Raw genomic sequence first — 24790 nt, 5'->3', positions numbered from 1 at the left:
CCCCTCCTCCCTGGCAACCAGAAGTTTGCAATCATTGTTTATGAGTCTGTTTCTGTTTTGTATTTACATTCATTTGTCCTTTTCTTTTCTTTTTAGATTCCACATATGAGTGATCTCATGGTATTTTTCTGTCTTTTTCTGGATTACTTTGCTTAGAATGACATTCTCCAGGAACATCCATATTGCTGCAAATGGCATTATGTTGTCATATTTATGGCTGAATAGTATTCCATTGTATAAATATACCACATCTTCTTTATCCACTCATATGTTGATGGGCATTTAGACTGTTTCCCTGTCTGGGCTACTGTAAATAGTGCTGCTATGAACATTGGGGGGCAAGTGTCTTTTTGAATTAGGCTTCCTTCCAGATATATGCCCAGGAGTGGGATTCCTGGGTCATATGTTAAGTTGATTCTTAGTCTTTTGAGGAATCTCAATACTGTTTTCCACACTGGCCGCACAAATCTGTATTCCCACCAGCAGTGTAGGAGGATTCCCTTTTCTCCACAGCCTCTCCAACATTTGTCATTTGTGGACTTTTGAATGATGGCCATTCTGGCTGGTGTGAGGTGATACCTCATTGTAGTTTTGATTTGCATTTCTCTGATAGTTAGTGAAATTGAGCTTTTTTTCATGTGTCTATTGATCATTTGTATTTCTTCCTTGGAGAATTGGTTGTTTATGTCTTCTGCCGATTTTTGGTTTTTTTTTTTTTTTTTTAAATTAAGCCATATGACCTGCTTATATATTCTGGAGATCAAGCCTTTGTCGGTTTCATCATTGCAAAAATTTCTCCCATCCCATAGGTTTTCATTTTGTTTTGCTTATGCTTTCCTTTGCTGTGCAGAAGCTTGTACGTTTAATTAGGTCCCATTTGTTTATTCTTGCTTTTATTTCTATTTCTTGGGTAGATTGCCCTAGGAGAACATTTTTGAGATGTATGTCAGAAAATGCATTGCGTAGGTTTTCTTCTAGGAGGTTTATTGTATCCTGTCTTATGTTTAAGTCTTTGATCCATTTTGAGATTATTTTTGTGTATGGTGTAAGGGAGTGTTCTAGCTTCATTGCTTTACATGCTGTTGTCCAGTATTCCCAACACCATTTACTGAAGAGGCTATCTTTGTTCCATTGTACGTTCTTGCCTCCGTTGTCAAAGATTAGTTAATAAAAAGTGTGTGGGTTCATTTCTGGGCTTTCTATTCTGTTCCATTGGTCCATATGTCTGTTTTTGTACCAATACTATGCTGTTTTGATTACTGTAGCTCTATAGTATTGTCTGAAGCCTGGGAGGGTTGTTCCTCCAGCTTCTTTCTTTTTCTTCAGTGATGCTTTGTCAATTCTAGGTCTTTTGTGGTTCCATATAAATTTTATTATGATTTGCTGTAGTTCTGTGAAAAATGTCCCGGGTAATTTGATAGGGGTTACATTAAATCTGTAGATTGCCTTGGGCATTGTGACCATTTTAACAATATTGATTCTTCCAATCCAGGAACATGGGATATCTTTTGTTTTTATTTATTTTAGGCTCTATTGGGCTTAACATTCCTTGATTGCTTTTCCCCAAACCTATAGCAGGCAGGTAGCCTTGATGTGCCATCATTGCTTGGCTTATTTGACTAGATTGGGAGAGGAATGTAAATTTTAGATTTCCATTGTTTTAATAAGTCTTTCCCCCATAGATTTATCAGAAAGTCAGCAATATAAAGTTGTATCTTAGCTGTCTGACCATCAGGGCCTCGACAATCAAGGATCAGACTGCTACATTTTAATCCCTGGGTTCTCCCTAGACCCAAAACATCAATATTTGCTGGCTGCGTTGGCCATCGGCTCGGCAGTGAGTAGAATTAATGACAGAAATGTCCGCTCCAGAATCAAAAAGCCTCTGAAAGATTTTTCTTCTATTTTCTCATTACAGACAGGATGTGAATCCAGAATCTTTTTGGTTAAAAACACCCCCACCTTTCCTGTCCTTCCAAACCCTTCATTTCCTCACACATTGTTGCTGACTCCTGCAGGGTAGTGTGGCAGCAGTGGCAGCTGAGCAGTTTTATTTCCTTTTTCTGATTTTCATGGCTTTGTAGATGACATCATTACCTTAATTTCTCCTGTATAGTCACTATCTGTCATCCCAGTATGAACCCGGACACCTTGAGAAGTTAAACTCGATCTTCCTAATAACAGGCCCACTGTCCCAGGAGGAAGAGGTCCATATATTTCTGTTTCTATTAATGATGGCTTCTCTCCTGGCATAAGAATAAGTGAATTTAAAGAGGGGATATCGATGGAGGCACTCCCTGCGGTTGCTGGGGATAATTCCATGACATTGTGCTGTAATCTTTGTTCATGCTGGCATGTACAGGGAACGCTCCCTTTTGTCGTGGGGCTGGAAGCAAGCCCTTTTTGAAGCTTTCCTGAAGCATTGTCCCATCCTTATGCAACACAGACCTACATTGATTTGCCCAGTGATTTCCTTTTTCACATCTTGGACAGACTCCAGGAGATTTTTCCTTTTTATTTCTCATAAGATTTTCTGGTGCATCCTTTTGTTTTGTATTTCTTCGTTCCTTTTTTGTATGACCAATTCTTCCACAATTAAAATATTTGCCTTGAAAAGTTTTTCCTAATTTCAATCCTGCCATGGCTTGCAACATCATATTGGCCTTAAAACTTTCTGTTCCCACTCTCTGGCACAATTTCATATATTCAGTCAATGGAGCCTTCCCTTTAAAGGGGCCGATAGCCTTTTTGTATTCCTCCTTAGCATTTTCATAAGAAAGAAGTTGAAGAATTGTGTTCTTAGACTCCAGGCTTGTCTGAGTGGGAGATGGGAGCAAGATGACCAGAGCAGAGTATACTGGGCAGGTCCCATACACCTGCCTCTGTCACTGCCATACCCACAGGCCCCTGACCTCACCACACAAGCCTCCTGGGAGCAATCTAACCAGGAGAATTGCATCCCTTGAACCTGGGGAAGCAGATGCTGCCCCCAAGGCAGGCCTCAGGGGAGATGGAAACCAATCCAGGGGCTCACACCCCACTTCTTATGCACATACTGAGTCCCTGCTGTGATAATGATGACAGTGGGGGTTGGAGGTGCCCAAGACCATACTGGGCACAGTACTCAGTAATTACTTCATTTACTTTAACCCTCACAAGCCCTTTATGAAGTTGGTGCCTTTACTGTTTCCCTATTTGACAGACAAGGAAGCTGAGGTTGGAAGAGGAGTGACTTTTCTAATACTAATTACCGATGATGGAGGTGGGGCCCAGGTCATCCATCTCCAAAGCACAAAGATCTTAACACACAGAGGATCTAGGAAAATGGGCATAGAATCTGATGGGAGACCCTTTTCCATTTGGTTATTTCTTCATCTGGTTTACCAAGGTGTTTTCACGTTCTTACTCTAAATGTTGAGACTATATTGACCTCTTTGCAAATTACCAACTGGATAGAAGAAGGTCAGACACCAGATGGTCCCGAGGTCCCTCTGACTCAGTGACATTGTGAACTGCTATAAATAACAGCCAGATACCCTTCAATCTTTCACTTCAAAAGGATAAGCCTGCACGTTATGTTCAGTCATTGACTCCTGAAAGTATAGGCTGTCTTCTCCCAGCTGACCTCCCCTTTGGTGGATATGTACAAAAACGATGTACATCCAAAACCAGGAGCTTGGGCTCCAATAATGACATACCTTATATGAATAGTATTTACATATTTTACATGCATTTCAGTAAACTGGTGAGTTTCCTAAACTCCAGGTGGTAGAAATGAAAACTTGCAACATAATAAAAAAACTTTGGCACTGAAAAGTTGACTCACACTCCCCGTCCTACATAAAATTCTGTGCTGCTCAGGAGACGATGAGGAAAACTGATGATGCAATAAGTGTAGTTCCTTCCCTGAAATCACTTGTGAATTCATCGATGAGATCACATATATAGAAGAAAGAAAAGCCAGCGTTAATACTTGAGTGCTGTGATAAGATCTGTAGGGATTGTCTCAGGCTGAGCTCCCCAGGAAGCAGATTCTCAGACAAAAATATGTGTGTGAGCCTGTTTCGGGTATGTTCTTAGGAAGCTCCTGGGGGGAGGCAAAGTAAAAAGTGCTATTTCAATTGAAAACAAAAAAAATTCACTATCCTCCACTTAAACCATGTGGGCTGGCAGAAAAAGCCACCTTTCATATGATTTCATTCATAGGGAATATCCAAGAGAGGTAAAAACAGGCAGAGAGGAAGAGGACTTGGGGTTGTCAGGGATTGGGGAGGAAGGAAGCGGAGTGTGTGCTTTTGATCCATTGTTTTACTTTGAGGAAAGAAATAGTGAGAAACTAGATAGTAGTGATGGTCGCACAGCATTGTGAATGCACCTAATCCTCCTGAATTGCACAATTCAAAAGGGAAAAGTCTATATTTTATTGCAAGAAAATAAAGGCTATCATAGAACATGTGAAAGAAACAAAGGAAACTAAAGAAAAACCAAAAGAAAACAACTCCAGGGGAAGGGAAGTCAACTTTGGGTGGGGGAGGGGATTGACCGTGGGAATTTGGAGAAGAAGGTGTGGCTGGGGGCAGAGGGGGCTCAGCCCTAGTGGGTGGTGATGACTGAACTGGTTCTCCGTTGCCCAGCATTCCAGGTTTAGGTTCTGGAGGAGCAGAAGGAGCTGCAAGCCGGAGCTTGGGGTCTCCTGGTGGGCCAAGATCATCCTTTGTTTGGTCTCTGGCATCTTCCCCTACCCCACCTGCTCTGGATCTGCAACTGTTAGACTTGGAGAGAGCTTTGAGTCTTGTGGAAATGCTGAAGCTGTGACAGAAAAACAATTTACCCACTTGCCTCCCTTTCCATGTGCCTTTTCAAGAACAGAAATCTTCCTAGAGCTTTTCAGACACGTCTCACCCAGGAAGTACCCACAGGATGTGTTCTGTGACTGAATTCTTCCAGACAGGTGGTCTGAGGCCAGTGTTTGCTCTGGTCCCAACAGCAGCCTCTGGGGATGCCTCCCTGTGTGGCCCAGCCCTCGGCCCTCCCTCACCTACACACATGCACCCAGCCCTGCCCTTCTCACTTTCAGGCTAGGCCTCTGTGGGCTCCTGGTCCTCCACCTGCCCCATAGGGAGGAGGGCATGGTGCTCCAGGTCGGAGCCGGGTGTGCTGAGCTGCCTGTCAGCCCCGGGCAGGACCCTAGTGAGAGGCCTGGGTGATGTCTGGGCAGGAGGCCTGCCCTGTTCACCTATGGGCCGTGGTAGTGGGGACACCTCCATGTCCAGATCCACCCGGAGCCTGTGCTGGCCCTCAGAAGTGTGGTGCACCAGCCCCTCACTCGGGGATGTGGAATGGGTGTCCTTGTCCACCAGCTCCTGTGGTGTCTGGCTCTGCAATGACAGTGACCAGCAGCCACCCTGGACCAGAGATCTCAGAGCCCTGCCCGGCCAGGACCACCCCTGTTTCTGCCAACTTGACCCTCTGCTGCCACATCAGACTGGGACCGTTGTCAGCTCAGACAGTCACCGGGGAGGGAAGAGACACACCCAGAGGGCATGGGCTCCACCTTGAGCATCAGGGCCCTGCCCTGGCTCTCCACATCCCAGCCAGCCATCTTGGACCCGGGTTGTGGACGTGACCGGCTTCACAGGCCTCTGACTCATCCTCAGCCTGCTCTTGCTTGAGGCAAGACCCTCCCACCCCAACATGACGGCCCCATCTGCACCAGCCAGGAAAGGGCTGTGGGGCTACCCAGGTGGGATCTGAGTGGTCGCACAGCCTCGGTAAGCCTGCCCTGGGGCTCCCTGTTTTACCTTTGGGTCCCTCTGGCCAAAAGGCCAGAGGCGTCTGGGGTGAAGATTCACCCAGTGTCAGCACCGATGATACAGTCCCTTGTTGCAAGTATTCCACAGACCGCGCCTCAGGTGTTGAGATGCAGCAGAACATCTCTGAGTTGCGCTGAGTTGACCAACCAAGTCAGCTGAGTAGGGGGCTCCTCTACAAAGTTGGTGTCTTGGAACTTGGAACTAGGTTCCAAGTTCTGTTGAGCTCTATTGTGAGGTCACTTCCTGGGGTCCACTTATCCAAGCTTCCTCCTGACACAAAGCTCCCCAAGGGCATTTCTGGGCTGCTGATGGCTCACTTCCCACCCCATGCCATGTCCACACACAGTGACACCAACTCAGCTCAGCCCTTAGCCCTGGGGAGACCTGGATGCAGCCAGGACACCAGCTCTGGACACACCTCTGAGGACACAGCTGGGTTCAGACCCGGCTCCCCCGTCACCAGTGCTGTCACCATGGACAAGCCACGTGCCTTTCAGTGTCTCCCCAGTCCCCCATCAGTGCAGAGAGCATCATTCAGGCCCCTGATTCCTAAGTAAGCCATAAGACTGTAGACACATAAATGTCCACTGCATATGTCACCCCCATGGGCTGGGATCACAGGGAGCTTGTGCACAGACCTAGCAAATGAAAGACACCACACAGGGCTGGCAGAGCACAGAGCACACCCTACACAGGCTGGGGTCTGCCCTGAGGAATGGGGAAAGTCACCCTTCTTGCCGCCTGCTTCCCAGCTCCCTGTCCCCACGTTGAAATTAAGTACAATTCTGAAATTGTCCACTCTGGCATACAACCTCCTAAGTCATTCTTTCATGTTCAGATTCAGGCTCAGTGTCTCATCTGGGCCTCTAGGGTGAGCTGCCCCACAGTGTCTCCCTGCTTGTTTGCCTTCTGGTCACACATCCTTGTGTGATCCCCACACCCTCCCCTGCAGGGTGGATGGACATTGGGACCAGGTTCTGACATGTAGACTGACTTGTGAAAACGTGTATGACTTCCACACATTCCCAGCTCCAGTGTTCATTCTTTCTCTGTCTCTCAGTGCTTCTCTGTCTGTTTTGTCTCTGTTTCTCTCTCTCCCTCTGCCTCTCTGTGTTTCATCCTGTCTGTCTCTTTCCTGTATGTATGTGTGCATATGTTTACGTGTATATGTGTGTATTCATGTGTGTGTTTTTTAGGACCCAGGGCAGATCACTTCTGAAAATGCCTTGATGACATATTATGTGGTATTCATGTTACTGAAAAAAAAAATCTTTGAAAGTTGTTCAAACACTTTGGTGGGATCAGCTCTAAGGATCAGTACCGCTGGGGAAGGGATGCGCCTGTGGCCCTTTGATGCATCCTGCACACTGTTCCCCCAAAGAGGAGAGTCTGTTCGTTCTTCCCTCCAGGGGACCTGCTGGGGACTCTGCCTCCTCATGTTGTCACAAGGCTAAAGACATGCCAGTGCGATGGTGACCAGTGCTGCCTCCACAGTGTGTCCGTCTGCCTGTGTCCTCAGCTGAGAGGTTGAGCATCTCGAGCACACTGGCCACCTGCACTCCCTCTCATTGGAACTGCCTGTGTGAGTTCTCTTTCTTTTTAGAACACTGGGTTTCATGAGGTTTTTGGCCCACAGGGATATGAAATCTTTCTCTGACCTTGGGTCATGAGGAAAGCTTTTTCCACGTTGTGGTTTGGCTTCGCAGCTGTCTTTCTTGGCCCTTGTTTGTTTTTTGGTTTTGTTTGATTTGTTTCACCACAGGAAGAGCGAAGAATCTCCCTTTTGGCTCTGGTTTCATAATTAGAACAGCAGTGCCTACCTCCAGATAATGCACAGAGTTATTAAAAGGGCTTTATTTTGTACATATCATCTTTAATTCATCTGAATTTTTCCTTTCAAAATACAAACATGCTAATTCATGTAAACACACACACACAAAAATCACCAGTCCCCTCTTAAGTTATGTGGGCACACACAAAAAGTCACCTTTTATATGATTTCATTAACAGGGAACCTCTAGGATAGGTTAAGACACAGAAAGAGAAAGGGGATTGGGGTTTTTCATGGGCTGGGGGAGGGAGGATGTGGGCTGTGCTTTGAATACAAGCTTTTACTTTGAGGAAGGAAATAGTCTGAAACCAAACACTGGAGTTGGTCTCACAGCATTATGAGTGCACTTAATGCTCCTTAATTGCAGAATTTTAAATGGGAAAAGGCTAAACTTTATTCTTGTAAACTTAAAACATATAACTAGATGTTACTCTAATAGAAAAGAACAAACCTGACTCCATATTAGATCTGTTCTTTTGTCTTTAACCCTGTACCCTGTCTTCTAGGCTCAGTCTTGCTGGCTCTGCACCTTTTGTAAAACAATGTTGCATTTAGCCTTTCTGGTAAATGAAAGAGATTGTTCTCAAGGCTCTGACTTTTAAGCATATTAACACTTTTGCACTGATATAAAGACAATAAGTTGCCAAATAGAAAATAACTTGTTTTGTTAGATGTTTTGCAGGGGCGGCATGACCTGACCCACGTGGACAGCTATAGACCAAGAAAATGGTAGACTACTTCCTGGAGAACCATCTTCCCCATGTCAGACTTCAGGTTCCTTTTCTATTGAAAAGGGGAGGGGCTGTGGTTCGTTGCTGCAAACTTCTTGACGTAGGATTTCTTTGTTCTTGGAATCCTTTGCAGCGGTCCACGTGGGTCGGATCATGGTATCCCTGTAAAACCTCGAAGAAAGCAAAGGTTATGTTCTATCCTGCAACTTGTTATCTTTACAGGAGGGCAAAAGTGTTAATATCCTTAAAGGTCAGAGCCTTGAGACTAGGCTCTCATGCATATTTCAGGCTAAAGGCAACATTGTTTTACAAAAGGTGCAGAGCAGGCAAGAATAAGCCTAGATAACAGAAGACAGGTTTAAAGGAAAAGAAACAGACCTAATATGGATTCAGATCTGTTCTTTTCTATTACAGTGCCTTTTGTTGAGAGGTAAGAGGATGTTTACAGGTGGGTCCTCCTCTGCCCCAGGCTGGGGTTCAGGCAGGAGTCCTTCCAGGTTCACCATGAATGTAGACTTGATCTCCTGCAGAGAAAGTAACAATTATTGGTGATTAAAATTGCAGTGAAAGTCCCTTCAATTGCCTGTAAACCATACCATGGCAAGAGACATCTCATAGGCCAGTCAACAGTCAGTCTCCCCTGACGCAAGGGACCAGCAACATGGCAGATTCTATAGTGGCCTGGCCATCGAAGCTGCCTGCTTTGTTCTCCAGCCTTGGCTTCCTAACATGAACACTTTAAAAGCTCCCATCCCTCTTCCCTTTGGCCCAGTGTGAATGAACAAGGTCCCTGCACCCACATGGGCTGAGCCCACGCCATGCACACAGCCCTGTGCACACAGCCAACTGCCTGCTCTCCATCTCTGGGCTTAGCTGCAACCTCCAAACTCCCCAATCCCTGCAGGTGTGCATTCCCAGTGCTTCTGCCCTAGGGGTCTGGATCACCATCAGGACCATCAACCACCCCAGGTCCACAGGCGAGTTGCGGGCAGCCAGAGATCACCCTGACACTCAGACTCAGATGAGGCACAGCACGCAGGGTTCAGGACACCAGGGCGGGAATTGTATCTGCCTCCAGCTCGGCCCACCTCACCCTGTAGCCTCAGACACTAGCTATGCAGGTGCACACTAGGCCAGAACCCTCGCTGGTGGCAGTCACCATGGGGACTGGAGTCCGGACTACCAAACCCCAACCACGGGGTGAGTGGTGAGAGAGTCATCTCTAGGTAGGGATGCACTAGGAGTGAGGGGGGAACCCGCAGTGAAGGGGATATAGGCTGAGAGGTGACGGGCTGCTCAGAAGGAACTGACCCAATTGAGGGGTGAGGGGGACCACTTCGGGATGTTGGAGGTCCTGTGGTGAGGCAAGAGGGGTGAAGTTGGGGTGTAGGGGCCATAAGTTAGGACCTAGCAGGATTGAGTATGTGGCAGGGACCTCAGTGTGAGGAGAAGGAGCCCCATCTTTGGGGTCTGGTGGGAGACTGGGCCTGTCCAGGATAGGAGGATAGTATCGGGAAGGGAGAGGCTAGCAAGGGGAGTGGGGCTGGGGCTGTGGCCCGGCCCAGGGCGGTCTTGGTTTTGAGCACCAGGACCCCATTGGTGGCGGTATGGGGGCACTGGGGATGGAGATCTGGGGAATGGCGGGCAGCGGTGTGGTGGGCAGGAGGGTAGGCCCGCAGGAAAGTGGGCCTGCAGAAGGGTGGTGTCCCAGCCCACCGCCCCACCGCAGGGCCCCACCCAGGTCCTCCTGGCCCCAGGTGCCTCTTCCAGTACAGCAGGAGCCCCAGCCGAAAGTCCCCGATGACGGCGGGACGGGGTGGGTGAGGGCGCGCATGCGCAAACGCACAGACGCGCGGACAGCGGAACCCGCGCAGAGCGTGTGGCAGCCAGGTGGGAGCCGGGCGCTCCTGGAGCAGCTCCCTGAAAAGGAGCGCGGCCTGGAGTCTGGGCCGACGTTTACAGTCTCCTCCGCTGCTGCCGCCTGGGAGGTGAAGGGGCGCTGGATGGGGCACGGAGCCGGCGAGTGCGGCCTGAGCTGCGCAGCTGGGGAGGGGCATGGGTAGGGGTGCTTAGATGAGTCCCGGGCCATGAGGCCCATTAGGACCCTGAGGAGGGTCTGAGGCCGCCGCCTGGTTCGTGGTGCTGTCCCCTCTCCTTAGTAGTCCCTGAACCCCGTGTCTGCCCTGACTCTTATTCCCGGGTTTGGGAAAGGTGGTGTGGCCCCGGAACATCTCCAACTGGCCCTCAGACCGTGGCCTGCTCCCTGGAGGCTGGTGCGGTGCAGTCAATGGGCGGCGGCTTAGAGGAGGGGTGCCTGTCCTCAGGGGGAGCAGGTGGACTTGCTCCCATCTCCTCCAGGGCCTGTTCTCGGGGCGGCCTCTGCTGCCCCGTGTTCGGAGACACATATTCATGCCAGCCCGCTCCTGGGAGGAGGGTGCAGTGCTGTGTAGGGCAGCGTCAACAGCGGGCAAGGACTTGTGGAGGACCGGGCTCTAGCCCAGGGTAACTCACTCTCCTTTCTTCTCTTGCTTCCTCAGGTGGTGGCAGTAGCGGCTTTTCCAGTATAGGTTATTGCTAGATATTGAATGTAAGTTTCTGTGCTATAGAGAAGAAACATTTTTTTAAAATCTATTTTCATATATAGTGGCTAACATTTGTAAGTCTCAAACTCCTAAATTTATCCCTTCCCACCCCCTTTCCCTGGTAACCATGAGATTGTTAATTATGTGTACGAGTCTGTTTCTGTGTTGTAGATGAATTCATAGTGACCTTGTTTCTTTCTTCTTTTTCTTTAAGATTCCACATGATATCATGTGGAGTGATATCATGTGGTATTTTTCTTTCCCCTTTTGGTTTGCTTCACTTAGAATGATATTCTCTGGGTCCATCCATCTTGCTGCAAACAGCATTATTTCATCCTTTACTTAATGGCAGTGTAGTATTCCAATGCATAAATATACCACAATTTCTTTATCCTGTCATCTGTTGCTACATTATAGGATGCTTCTATGTCTTGCCTGTTGCATATAGAGGTGCTGTGAAAATTAGGGTACAGGTCCCTTTTCGAATTGGAGTTCCCTCTGGATATATACCCAGAAGTGGGATTGCTGATTCATAGTGTAAGTCTATTTTTAGTTTTTTGAGGCATTTCCATACTGTTTTCCATAATGGCTATACCAAACTGCATTTCCCAGTGACAGTGTAGGAGGCTTTCTTTTTCTCCACAACCTCTCCAGCATTTCTCATTCATGATGGCCATTCTGACTGGTGTGAGGTTATAGCTCATTGTAGTGTTGATTTGCATTTCTCTGATAATGAGAAGTATTGAGCATTTTTTCATGTGTCCATTGGCCTTATGTCTTCATTGGAGAAATGCTTGTTTATATCTTCTACCCATTTTTGGATTGGGTTGCTTGTTTTGTGTTATGAACTTGTGTGAGCTGTGTATATACTCAGGAAATTAGGCCTTTGTCAGTCGCATCATGGGCAGATATTTTCTCCCATCCAGTAGGTTGCCATTTTGTTTGCTTAAGGAATCATTTGCTGTGCAAAAGCCTGTAAGTTCAATTGGGTCCCGTTTGTTTATTTTTTGCTTTTATTTGCATTGCTTGAGTAGACTGCCCTAGGAGAACATTGCTGAGAAATATGTGAGAGAATGGTTTGCTTATGTTTTCTTCTAAGAGTCTTGTACTGTCTTGTCTTATATTTAAGTCTTTAAGCCATTTTGGATTTGTTTTTGTGTGTGGTGTGGGGGAGTGTCCTAACATCATTGATTTGCATGCAGCTGTCCAGTTTTCCCTGCACCATTTGCAGAAGAGCCTGTCTTTACTGCAGTGTGTGTGCTTGCCTCCTGTGCTGAAGACTAATTTACTGTTGGTCTGTGTTTATTTCTGGGCTCTGCGTTCTGTTCCATTGATCTATATGTCTGGTTTCATGCCAGTACCACACTGTTTTGATTATTGTATCTCTGTAGATTCATCTGAAGTTGTGGAAGTTCATTCCTCCAGCTTTATTCTTTTTCTCCAATATTGATTTGGCAATTTTGGGTCTTTATGAGTCCATAGGAATTTTAGGATTATTTGTTCTAGTTCTGTGAAAAATGTCCTGGGTAACTCGATAGGGATTCCATTAAATCCGTCAATTGCCTTGAACAGTATGGCCATTTTAACAATATTGATTCTTCCAATCCAAGAGCATAGTATTTCTTTCCATTTCTTTAAGTCATCTTTAATTTCTTTAATCAGTATTTTGTAGTTCTCCATTTATAAGTCTTTCACCTGCTTGGTCAGATTTATTCATAAGTATTTTATCATTTATTGGTTGTGATTTTAAAGGGGATTGTTTCTTTACTTTCTTTTCTTACTATTTCATTGTTAGTGTAAAAAATGCAACTGATTTGTTCATGCTAATGATGTATCCTGCCACCTTGCTACATGTTTTTATAGTTCTTCTCTGTCCTTCTTTCATACTCTTCCCTTATGGGTAGTTGATTTTCTTTATTGTTACATTTGTGCTTCTCACTTGTTTTTGCATATCTAATGTAAATTTTTGATTTATGGACACCATGAGGTTCATATAAGTTGCTTTGTTACAATATATGATTGTTCTAAAGTGATTGTCATTTAAGGTTATATAAGTTCAAAAAAGATCTGCTCTTTTACTCCCTCTCCACTCCTTTTTTGATTGTATTTTTTCCATCTTCATATGCATCCTATGTGTTTATTGTAAGTATAGTTTTTACAAATTTTGTCTTTTAGTCTTTGTAGTAGCTTGTTTAAGTGTTTGATTCACAGCCATTGCTCCATTTTTGCCTTGAAAGTGGGATTTCCCCCTTCACATAAGTTCTTACTTCTTGTTCTTTTTCACATAATGAAAACTTTTTAATACTTCTTGTAATGTCAGTTTAGGAATGATGAACTCTTAGTTTTTGCTCATCTGAGATGATTTTTAATTCTCTTTCAATTCTGATTAATAACTTTGTTGAGTAGGTGGCCTAGATTGCAGGTTTTTTCCTTTGAGTACTTTAAATATATCATGGCTGTTCCTTCTGGCCTGCAGTGGCTCTGCTGAAAGCCAGCTGATAGGCTTCCACTATTTGCCTCTCCTCATGACTACAGTGAAACCACAACTGACTGCTAAACAAGCATCAAAAAAAAAAAAAAAAAAGACTGGATCCTAGCAAAAGAAGATCTTCAGTGGAAACAGAGATGGAACCACAGCAGGATGGTAGGAGGGGCATTCTCATGATATAGGTGGACCCCATATCCCTCACTGTGGGCAACTCACAAGGTGAAGAATAAATCACAACGAACCTCCAACAGGAGTGGGAATTATAAGCCCAGCATCAGGTTCCCCAGCCTAGGGTTCTGGCATTGGGAGGAGTTGGGGACCCCAGGACAACTGTTTCTTTTTTATAAAAATTCTTTTTATTTTATTTTTTTATTGAGTTATACTCAGTTTACAATGTTGTGTCAATTTCAAGTGTAGAGCACAATTTTTCAATCATACGCTTATTCATTCTCACATCTTTTCCACCATGAGCTACCACAAGAACTTGTATATATTTCCATGTGGTATGCAGTATAAACTTGTTTATCTATTCTATATATACCTGTCAGTATGTACAAAATTTGAACTCCCAGTCTGTCCCTTCCCACCCTCCTCTCCCCTGGCAATCACAAGTTTGTAATCTATGGCTGTGACTCTATTTCTGTTTTACATTTAAGTGTATTTGTTTTTTGTTTTTTTAAGATTCCACATATGAGCAACATATGGTATTTTTCTTTCTCTTTCTGGCTTAATTCATTTAGAATGACATTATCCAGGGACATCCATGTTGCTGCAAATGGCATTATATTGTCATTTTCATGTCTGAATAGTACACCATCGAATAGGTATATCACATCTTCTTTGTCCGGTCATCTTTCTATGGACATTTATGCTGTTTCCATGTCTTGGCTATTGTAAAAAGTGCTGCTGTTAACATTAGGGTGCAGGTGTCTTTTTGATGTCAGGTTCCTTCTGGATATATACCCAAGAATGGGATTCCTGGGTCATATGTTAAGTCAGTTCCTAGTCTTTTGAGAAATCTCCATACTGTTTTCCACAGTGGCTGCACCAAACTGTATTCCCACCAGCAGTGTAAGAGGGTTCCTTTTCCTCCACAGCCTCTCCAGCATTTGTCATTTGTGGACTTTTGAATAATAGCCATACTGACTGGTGTGAGGTGATACCTCACTGCAGTTTTGATTTGCAAATCTCTGATAATTAGTGATATTGAGCATTTTTTCATGTGTCTATTGATCATTTGTATTTCTTCTTTGGAGAATTGCTTGTTTAGGTCTTCTGCCCATTTTTGGATGGGATTGTTTGTTTTTTTTCATATTAAGTCGTATGAGCTGCTTATATATTCTGGAGATCAAGCCTTTGTCAGTTTCATCTTTTGCAAAACTTTTCTCCCATTCTGTAGGTTGTAGTTTTGTTTTGCTTATGGTTTCCCTTGCTGTGCAAGAGCTTGTAAGTTTACTTAGGTCCCATTTGTTTATTCTTGTTTTATTTCTATTGCTTGGGTAGACTGCCCAAGGAGAACATTATGAGATGTATGAGAGATAATGCTTTGCCTAGGTTTTCTTCTAGGAAGTTTACTGTATCTTGTCTTATGTTTAAGTCTTTGATCCATTTTGAGTTTATTTTTGTGTATGGTGTAAGGGAGTGTTCTAGCTTCAGTGATTTACATGCTGCTGTCCAGTTTTCCCAACACCATTTGCTGAAGAGACTGTCTTTGTTTCATTATATGTTCTTGCCTCCTTTGTCAAAGATTAGTCAATGAAAAGTTTGTGGGTTCATTTCTGGGCTTTCTACTCTGTTCCATTGGTTCATATGTCTGTTTTTGTACTAATATCATGCTATTTTGATTACTGTAACTGTAAAGTATTGTCTGAAATCTGGGAGGGTTATTTCTCCAGCTTCTTTCTTTTCCTTCAGTAATGCTTTGTCAATTCTAGGTCTTTTGTGCTTCCATATAAATTTTATTATGATTTGTTGTAGTTCTGTGAAATATGTCCTGGATAATTTAATAGGGATTGCATTAAATCTGTAGATTGCTTTGAGCAGGGTGACCATTTTAACAATATTGATTCTTCTACTCCACGAGCATGGGATATTTTTTCCATTTTATTAAGTCTTCTTTAATTTCCTTAATCAGTGTTTGTATAGTTTTCCATGTATAAGTCTTTCACCTCCTTAGTTAGATTTACTTCTGATAGTTTATTAATTTGGTTGCCATTTTAAAGGGAATTGTTTCTTTACTTTCTTTTTCTGTTGATTCACCATTAGTGTAAAGAAATGCAACTGATTTTTGAATGTTAATCTTGTAACCTGCTACCTTGCTGAATTCTTCGATTATTTCGAGCAGTTTTTGTGTGGACCTTTTAGGGTTTTCTATATGTGGTATCATGTCATATGCATATAGTGACACTTTTACCTCTTCTTTTCCAATCTGGGTCCCTTTTATTTCTCTCTCTTGCCTGATTGCTGTGGATAGGACTTCCAAGACTACATTGAATAGGAGTGGTGATAGTGGCCAGCCTTGTCTTGTCCCAGATTTTAGTGGGAAGATTTTGGGCTATTCACCATTGAGTACTCTGGTGGCTGTAGCTTTTACTATGTTGAGATATGTTCCCTCTATACCCACAATGGTGAGAGTTTTTATCATAAATAGGTGTTGAATTTTATCAAAATCTTTTTCTGCATCTATTGAGAAGATCATTTTTGTTCCTTCCTTTTGTTGATGTGAGTATTACATTGATTGATTTGCGTATGCTGAACCATCCTTGTGTCCCTGGGATGAAATCCACTTGATCATGATGTGTACTCTTTTTAATGTGCTGTTGGATTCTATTTGCTAGTATTTTGGTATGGATTTTTGCATCTATGTTAATCAGTGATAATGGCCTGTAATTCTATTTATTTTTCGTGGTGGCATTGCCTGGTTTTGGTATCAGGGTGATGGTGGCTTTATAGAATGAGTTTGGGAATACTCCCTCTTGTTCAGTCTTCTGAAAGAGTTTGAGGAGGACTGGTATTAGTTCCTCTTTGTATGTTTGTTAGAATTCAATTGTGAAGCTGTCTGGTCCTGGACATTTATTTGTAGGGATGTTTTTTATTGTTAATTCAATTTCATTTCTAGTGATCAGTTTGTTCAAGTGGTTAGTCTCTTTAGATTCAATCTTGGTGGACTGTATGTTTCCAGAAACTTGTCCATCTTCTGTAGGTTATCCATTTTGGTTCCATACAGATTTTCATAATATTCTCGTAAGATACTCTGTATTTCCATGTTTATTGGTTGTAATTTCTCCATTTTCCTTTCTTATTTTGCTTATTTGTGCTCTCTCTTTTTTCTTCTTTGTAAGTTTGGCCAGAGGTTTCTCAATTTTATTTACTCTTTCAAAAAACCAGCCTTTGGTTTGATTGAATTTTTTCTATTTTTTAATCTCTATTTTATTTATTTTCTCCCTGAGTTTTATTATTTCCTTCCTTCTGCTGATTTTTGGGTGTTTTGGGTCTTCTTTTTCTAGTCCTTTTAGCAGGTGGATTATATTGTTTATTTGAGATTGTTCTTCTTTTTTAAGGAAAGCCTGTATTGCTGTAAATTTCCCTCTTAGCATTGATATTGCTGTGTCCCATAAGTTTTGTGTCGTTGTGTTTTCATTTTCATTTGTCTCAAGGTATTTTTTAATTTCAACTTTGATTTCCTCAGTGATCCATTGGTTTTTTAATAGCATGTTGTTTAATTTCCATGCTTTCCTCTTTCTGTTCTTTGTTTCTCTGTAGTTGATTTATAGTTTCAATGGCATTGTGGTCAGTAAAGATGCTTGAGATAATTTCTTAAAGTTGTTGAGGCTTCTTTTGTGCCCAAGTACATGATGAATCCTAGAAAATGTTCCATGTTAACTTGAAAAGAATGTATATCCTATTTTGGGGGAGTGCAATACTCTGAAAATACCCAACAAATCTAATTTTTCTATTGTATCATTTAATTTCCCTGTTGCCTTCTTTATTTTCTGTCTGGAAGATCTGTCTAGTGATTTAATGTGGTGTTAAAATATTCCAACAATGATTGTATTCCCATCAATTTCCTCCTTTATCTCTGTTAGTAGTTGTTTTACGTACTTAGGTACTCCTACATTGGGTGCGTGTATATTAATGATTGTAATGTCCTCATCTTGTATTACTCCTTTAATCATTATAATATGTCCTTTTTATCTTTCTTTATGGCCTTTGTTTTAAAGTCTATTTTGTCTGAAATCAGTACTGCAACACCTGCTTTTTTGGCTTTTCCATTTGCATGGAATATCCTTTCCATCCTTTCACTCTCAATCTATATGTGTCCTTCTCCCAAAAGTGTGTCTCTTATGTGCAGCATATTGAAGATTCTTGCTTTATTATCCAGTCTGCCACTCTACGTCGTTTGACTGAAGCATTTTGTCCATTAACATTTACAGTAATTAATGATAGATGAGTATTTATTGCCATTTTTAACTTACTTTTGCATTTGATTTAGCATTTTCTCTTTGTTACTTTCTTCTTCCTTTTGTGATTTGGTAAGTTTCCTGTGTATTATCTTGGATTTCATTTAGTTTGTTTGACTCACTTGTAAGCTTTTGGCTTGTGGTTACCCTTTTTTGTAAGTCTATTAACCTATTACTGTAAATGTTTGTACTAAACAGATAGTAATATTAGCTCAAACCCATCCTACCGAGAACACATATTTTTTTAAAGAAGAAAGAAAAACAAAATACTGTATGTTTTCTTGCTTCCCTCTCCCACTCTTAATGATTTAGATGTCTTCTTTTACAATTTTGTATTTATTCTATTTGTAATTCATGGCAGTCATCTCTTTTCCAGTTCTGAGTTTCTCATTTTTGTAGCATCCTGCTTCTTTTCTATTTAGAGTCGAACTGTCAATATTTCTTTTAGCATGGGTTTAGTGTTGTTAAGTTCTTAGTTTTTGCTCATCTGTGAAGTTATTTATCTCTCCTTCTATTCTAAAGGATAGCCTTGCTGGATAGAGTATCCTAGGCTGCATATTTTTTCATTCAGGAATTTGAATATATCTTGCCACTCCCTCCTGGCCTGTAGTGTTTGTGTAGAGAAATCAACTGAGAGCTTTATGGAGGTTCCCTTATAACTCACATTTGTTTTTTCTCTTGCTGCCTTTAGGATCATTTCTTTATCCTTGACTCTGGCCATCTTGATTAGGATGTGTCTTGGTGTGAGTCTGTTTGGGTTCTTCCTGTTTGGGACCCTCTGAGCCTCCTGTACTTAGATATCTGATTCCTTCTTTAGGTTTGGGAAGTTTTTAGTCATGATTTCTTCAAATACCTTTTCAATCCCGTTTGTTCTTTCTTCCCCTTCTGGAAACTCTATTATGCATAGATTAGCGTGCTTTGTATTATCCCGTATGTCCCTTTATTGTTTCCATTGTTTTTTATTTATTTTTCTCTCAGCTGTTCTGATTGGGTGGTTTCTGTTGTCCTGTCTTCTAGGTCACTTATTCATTCCTCTGCATTATCTAGCCTGCTATGTACAGCTTTTAGATCACTTCTCATTTCAGCCAATGAGTTTACCAAATATACTTTGTTCTCTTTATAGTTTCTATTACGTTTTTGACATATTTTATATCTCTAAACACTATCTCTTTTAGTTCCTTCAGTACTTTGATCACTTCTTTCTTTGAAATCTTGATCTAGTAGGCCATCAATGTCTATTTCCTTGATTGTGCTTTCAGGGGATTTCTCTTGCTCTTTTAATTGGGAGTGGTTCCTCTGCTTCTTCATATTGCTCATACCTCTCTGGCACTGTGACTTAAGGAGTATCAGTTATCTATTGTGGTCCATAAGGAGTGTATTTATTTATCTACCTAAAGCCTAGGCAGGAATAAAACAGATTATTTCACTTCTTTGTCTTTCAAAGAAGGTGATGTTCTGTCTGCATTAAGCAGGTGCTCTGGTTGGCTGAGTGGGTCCGTAGATGTGAGTTTTGGTGTATTTGTTGGAGAGAGTGAGCTATGAGCATTCTTCCACTCCTCCATCTTGCTTCTAAACTCCAATATCATGTGTTTTTATAGCGAGAGGTATTACAGTGTTGAAAGCAGGGCTTGGTTCAGTTAAAAATGAGCTGAGGGCATGAGGGATGAGACATCCTAAATCCTCTCCCCTCCTAGGGTGAAACATATGATTGTCAATTTTGAAAAGATAGTCACAGTCCCTAACTAGCCCAGCTCATCTAGTGTATTTAACAGGAGCAACACCACCAGAGGCATTGGAGACCCAAGAATATTGCAGTCTTAAATATCTCTTGGAAAATTTTTGTTTGGTTTTGGTTTTTTGTTTTCTTAAAATGTGAGGCATACTACTAGTATAGAGGGAAAAATAGTTGTCAGGTAATGTTTTTTTCATATAACAGTTTCATTGCAATTTTGTTCACACACCATGAAGTCCACCCATTTAAATGGTACAATTTCACGGCTTTTAGCATATTCACAGTGGTGCAACCATCATTATTCCAGAATGATTTCATTGTTTCCAAAAGAGCTGTGGAAATGAATGACCCATCCAACCCTCCCCAGTTCTAAAGAAGTTCCTTGGCTGTTCCTGAGCATATATTAACTTGTTACATTCCATGAAAAATCTGGGGGGAATTCTAATCAGAATTGCATTGAATCTGTATATTAGAATGGGGAGAGTTAATGTCTTTATGACATAAACTTTTTCTATCCATGAGTATATCTGGGACCTTATCTTTTTAGCTCTGTAGAGCATGGCTCATGGGAAATCCTTACTAATTGTTGGGTCTGTGAATGATGAGATTATATACATCATTAGTTGTGACTGTAGCCTTTCACAGAAGAGAAAACTAACCTCAGTGAAGCCAAGTGCCTCCCTGATGGTCAGAAAGAGTGACAGCCAGTGCTGGAGTGATCCAGTGGACTTGGTGCTTGCAACCATTGTTCTCTCCCTCCTACAGCTAAGGAGATTACAAAGTTCTTTTAATTTTTTTAATGGTGTTGCTTTTATTTTTATTTATTTATTTGTTTCTTAAATTCTTATTTTTTATTGAAGTGCAGCCAATTTACAATGTTTGTTTCAGGAGTACAGCAGTGATTCAGTTATATTTATGCATATGTACACATATAATTTTCAGAGTGTTTTTAGTACAACTCATTACAAGAAATTGAATAGAGTTCCCTGTGTTATACAGTAGGTCCTTATCATTTATTTATTTTATATATAGTTATGTGTACCTGTTAATCCTAAACTCCTAATCTGTACTTCCCCACTTTCCCACCTGCTGACCACAGTTTGCTATGCCCATGAGTATTTCTAGCAGCATCCTTTTTGCTAGTAATATATGCTGGTTGGCTGCCTTCATTTTCATTAATTCCACCTTATCTGTAGGTGTTTTTCTTCTGGTGGGCCTGCATGTGGTTTGCACACGTGTTCATAGAGCTCTGTATTTGGAAGAACTCCAGGCCTCTTGTAGTGCCTGGCACGGAGCTCCCGCTGAGCTCATGCTTCAACTGGGAAAAAACATAGTAAAGTTTGGAATTTCCAGTACAATTTAGACTTCTGGGTTTCTGTAACCTATGCTTAGCCCACCTTAATGTTGGCTGCACCTGTAGTGGATCATTTGATGGAACTTCATGGTATGGCAGTGTAGAGACAGGGCTTCCTTTTTTCTAACACTCACTCTCCTGGGCCTCCCAGATCCTCCCCCAGCAGCGCTCAAGGCTGGCTTGGTGCTGCACTGAGGCAATATTTGTTAATAAGTCCCTTTCCTCATCTCTTCTGAGACTCCAGTTCCTTCTCTACACAGTGAGAGCTTGGACTCGATAAGTGCTTTTTGGTTTCTTTTAAACCCATGTCTCCTTTTGAGAAACCAAGAACTCAAATCCCTCCCCCACCCTAACTCTTCAGATTTTGATACGTCCTCCAAGGGGTGACACAGCTATTTGTGGAAAGTTGATGTGATTTTGATTCTTTCCAAGTGGTGCAGAAAAGACTTCAGAGATTTATTTCAGGGAGGGGGCAGGAGATGGACAGTATGTCAAACTTTTTGGTATAAGCGCTGGAGCAGGGGCTTTGGTTTAAATACAGCCTCTGACGTGGCCTCTCTCTAATCTTGCACAATATGATTAACCTCTCTTTTCCTCCGTTTCTTCATGTGTCAAGTTGGAATGTTATTATTTTAGGGTTTTCATGAAACAATATACACAGAAGTCATTAGTTTCTCAGTAGAAACATGACCTGTTAGGGAGTCAGGGATTTCTTTCAAAAAAAAAAAAAACCTTGTCCATAGCATGCTGTCGATGTGTATTTTGAAGTTCCTGGAGGGTGAGGGTTGAGTCTAAAGTCCATCATGGGACAGGTGGCCCCTGGGTCTGTGTGCCCCAGATTGCCCCCTCCTCCCCAGTCCTCTTCCTCTCAGTCCAGGATGAAGTTCCTGCCATTAAAATTACACAGAGTTCTTGTGGATATGGTTTTTAATTTTATTGTTTCACTGGGGAGGGCTGCTGTCATGATTTCCGTGGTCAGGTTTTGGTGACCTGAAGGCTATGCAATTGGGGGTTCGTATTTAAGAAAAAGAAAACAAAGTTACAAATACAACATTAGACCTAGGGTGGTGGCAGGGGCTCTTGGAAGTGGGGACAATTATCTCTGTTAGCTTCAGGTGCAGTGGCCTCTGGCCATGAGGACCCATCCTTGTGCTTTGGAGTTGGAGGGACCAGTGGGAATGTTTACTGAGTGTATATCATAGGCTGTGCATTGTCCTATTTGTTCTGTGTGTTCCTTATTTAAGACAGTGAGCTCATTTAATCTCAATAGCCTCTTTAAAAAATTAGACTTTTTATCTTGAGATGTAATGAAGATTCCCATGCAGTTGTAAGAGCTGATACGGAGACAGCCTATGTACTCTTTGCCCAATTTTCCTTAATGTTTCCAACTTGAGGGTTGTGGTACAATTCATTATTGACTCACTAACCCTTTGAGGTTTGTGTTATTACTCCCATTTCTATTCGTGATTAAAGTGGGGTTTAGAGAAGCACGCAGGCCTGCCCAGGTCACCCACATGGTTAGAGTAGAGTCGGGAGGGACAAGGGCTTGGGATTTACAGACAGTATCATTATGATTGTGTCAGGGAGCAGCATTCATTTGCTTGTTTATTCATTCATTCAACAAACTTTTATTGAGTACACTCTGTGGGTCAGATGCTTTCATACGGTTATCTAATTCTTCAGCAGTACTGAGAATCAGCTAACGTTTTCTTTTTTTCATCTGTGAAAATTAACTCTCAGAGGTCATAAAACCTCCCAAAGGAAATACAGCTCATAAAGGAGGGATTAGTAAATTTGTACATCCCCCTTTTTTATGCAGGTGGTAACCTAGGCGTTTTGCATTTGCAATCTGCCTTGATCTAGATATATTCTTGTAAGGCAAGATTTGTTTTTTGTTTTGTTTTGTTTTGTTTTGTTTTGTTTTGTTTTGTTTTGTTTTGTTTTTAATTGAAGTATAGTCAAGTTTAGAATGTTGTGTTAATTGCAATGTTTTTTCCTTTTAATTTTAAATTAATTTTTATGGGGTAATTAAGTTTATTTTTTGTTTCATTTTTTTATTGGAGATACTTGGGATTGAACCCAGGACCTCGTGCATGCTAAGTATGTGCTCTACCCCTGAACTGTACCCTCCTCCCTAGGGCGAGTTTTCTTATCCATTATTTTGCAGCATAGGAGTTCAAGTAAATTGGAGTTGAAATCCAGATCTTTCGATCCCACTGTGGTTCTTTTCATTATATTCTGCTGAGGAGTGTGGAAGCAGTTCCTTTGTTCATTCATTTATTCAGCATTTTTGAGCATCAGGGCCTGGCTAGATGTTGGAAACAGAAAACAAGAAATGACCCTTTTCTGCAGGGGCTGGAAGAAAGAGCAGGATAATGTGATCCTAGCTATGGTAGCCATGTGCAGACTCTGAGGACAGACTGTAACCCCAGGTTTGCTTGGGCTTCCCTTGCCTTCTGGCTGGTACACACAGGTCACTGCATCCCAGAGGGGCCTGCAACCCACAGCATAGCGTGTACCTCAGTCTCCTCTCCCCTCTTGGCAGAGCCTGCAACATGAGCATTGCTGACTACGTGCAGTGTGCTGAGGACCACCAGACTCTCCTCATGGTGGTCCAGCAAGTGGGGATTATCTTGGAGGAGAATCTCTTGTGCATCTATAAACAGATATCCTCAGTGAGCCAGGTCAGGCTGTGCGGCTTCCAGCAGTCATTCTGTATCTGCTACAGGTAACACTACCCACACAAGAACGAGTGGGTAGACTTCAAGACCCACCGAAGGGTCATGGGCCTCGTCACCATCACTGACCGCTTGGCCAAGGACTGGCTGCAGATAGAGGAGCTCCCTGTGCAGAGGAGATGTGTGGCAACACGCAGGACGATTCATGGCTCTTCGTCTTTGTGCTGAAGGGCGAGCTCGCTGAGCAGCTGCGCACTGATGTGGCCTTGTACCCCAGCTAAGAGGACTGTGGGGTGGTGGAGAAGAGGATCAAGGACTTCATCAAGTCTCTCTTCATCATGCTAGAGTCCGAGCACCTGGACAGGGCCACCAACAATTTTGGGGACAACATCCCCCTCCTCTGCATCCCATTTGAGAATAAGGACTTGGTGGGACTGGACACAGCAGGTAAGCCTACGTGGAGTCCTGGCCGCCCTGGCTGTGTGCCTGGGTTGCTTTCCTACATCCAGAAAGGGATCAGCAAGAAGGGGAGCTGTCTTGTAGCCAAGGGGGGAGGGAGATGCAGCCTGACGGTTTTCACAGTTTTAAAAATGAATTCAACTTTAGTTCAGAGAGATCCATTTAGGGTTAGTTTGGATACTTACTTCCCCTTTCCAACCAAGACCCCTGGTGGGACCCCTGGAGTTGCTGTCCAATAGGGTAGCCACAGCCAAAGAGGCTGGGAGTGCTGGGGAGGAGGCTGGTCTAAGCTGAGATGTGCAGAAGGTCAAATGGACATCAGACACTGAGACTTGTCTAGAAAAAAGAATGTAAACTATCTTGATAATTTCTATATTTACTACATGTCAAAATGATACTATAATACATATTACATTAAATTAGATCTGTTCTTAGAATCACTTTAAAGTGTTTGTTTTTCTACTTTTTTAAACGTGGCAACTGGAAAACTTTCTTTGTGTGACTCTTATTGCATTCCTGTTGTCCTGGGACAGTCTCGTCCATTTGATGTATAGGTTAGGGGCTGAATCCCTAGACGCAGCAGATCGACCACTAGCTGAGCTGGGTCTGGAGCCCATGTCTCCTGCCTCCCAGGCTGTTCTACATGCCCGACAGCCAGCATG

At 42.8% G+C, this 24790-nt stretch overlaps 1 long non-coding RNA gene across 1 annotated transcript in view; it reads left to right on the top strand.

The window, feature by feature from the left end:
• The window catches only part of LOC116147423 (uncharacterized), a 133901-nt gene that overhangs the window by 17231 nt on the left and 91880 nt on the right, over positions 1 to 24790 (top strand). The window contains exon 4 of the long non-coding RNA XR_010379070.1: positions 23720 to 24116. This is a non-coding gene — a long non-coding RNA (uncharacterized LOC116147423). The remainder of the gene's footprint in view (positions 1 to 23719; positions 24117 to 24790) is intronic.

Source organism: Camelus dromedarius, chromosome 35, assembly GCF_036321535.1.
Source record: "Camelus dromedarius isolate mCamDro1 chromosome 35, mCamDro1.pat, whole genome shotgun sequence".
NCBI classification, from domain to species: Eukaryota; Metazoa; Chordata; class Mammalia; order Artiodactyla; family Camelidae; genus Camelus; species Camelus dromedarius.
Note: the sequence above shows the minus strand (reverse complement) of the source record. Positions and strands in the feature narration are given on the sequence as shown.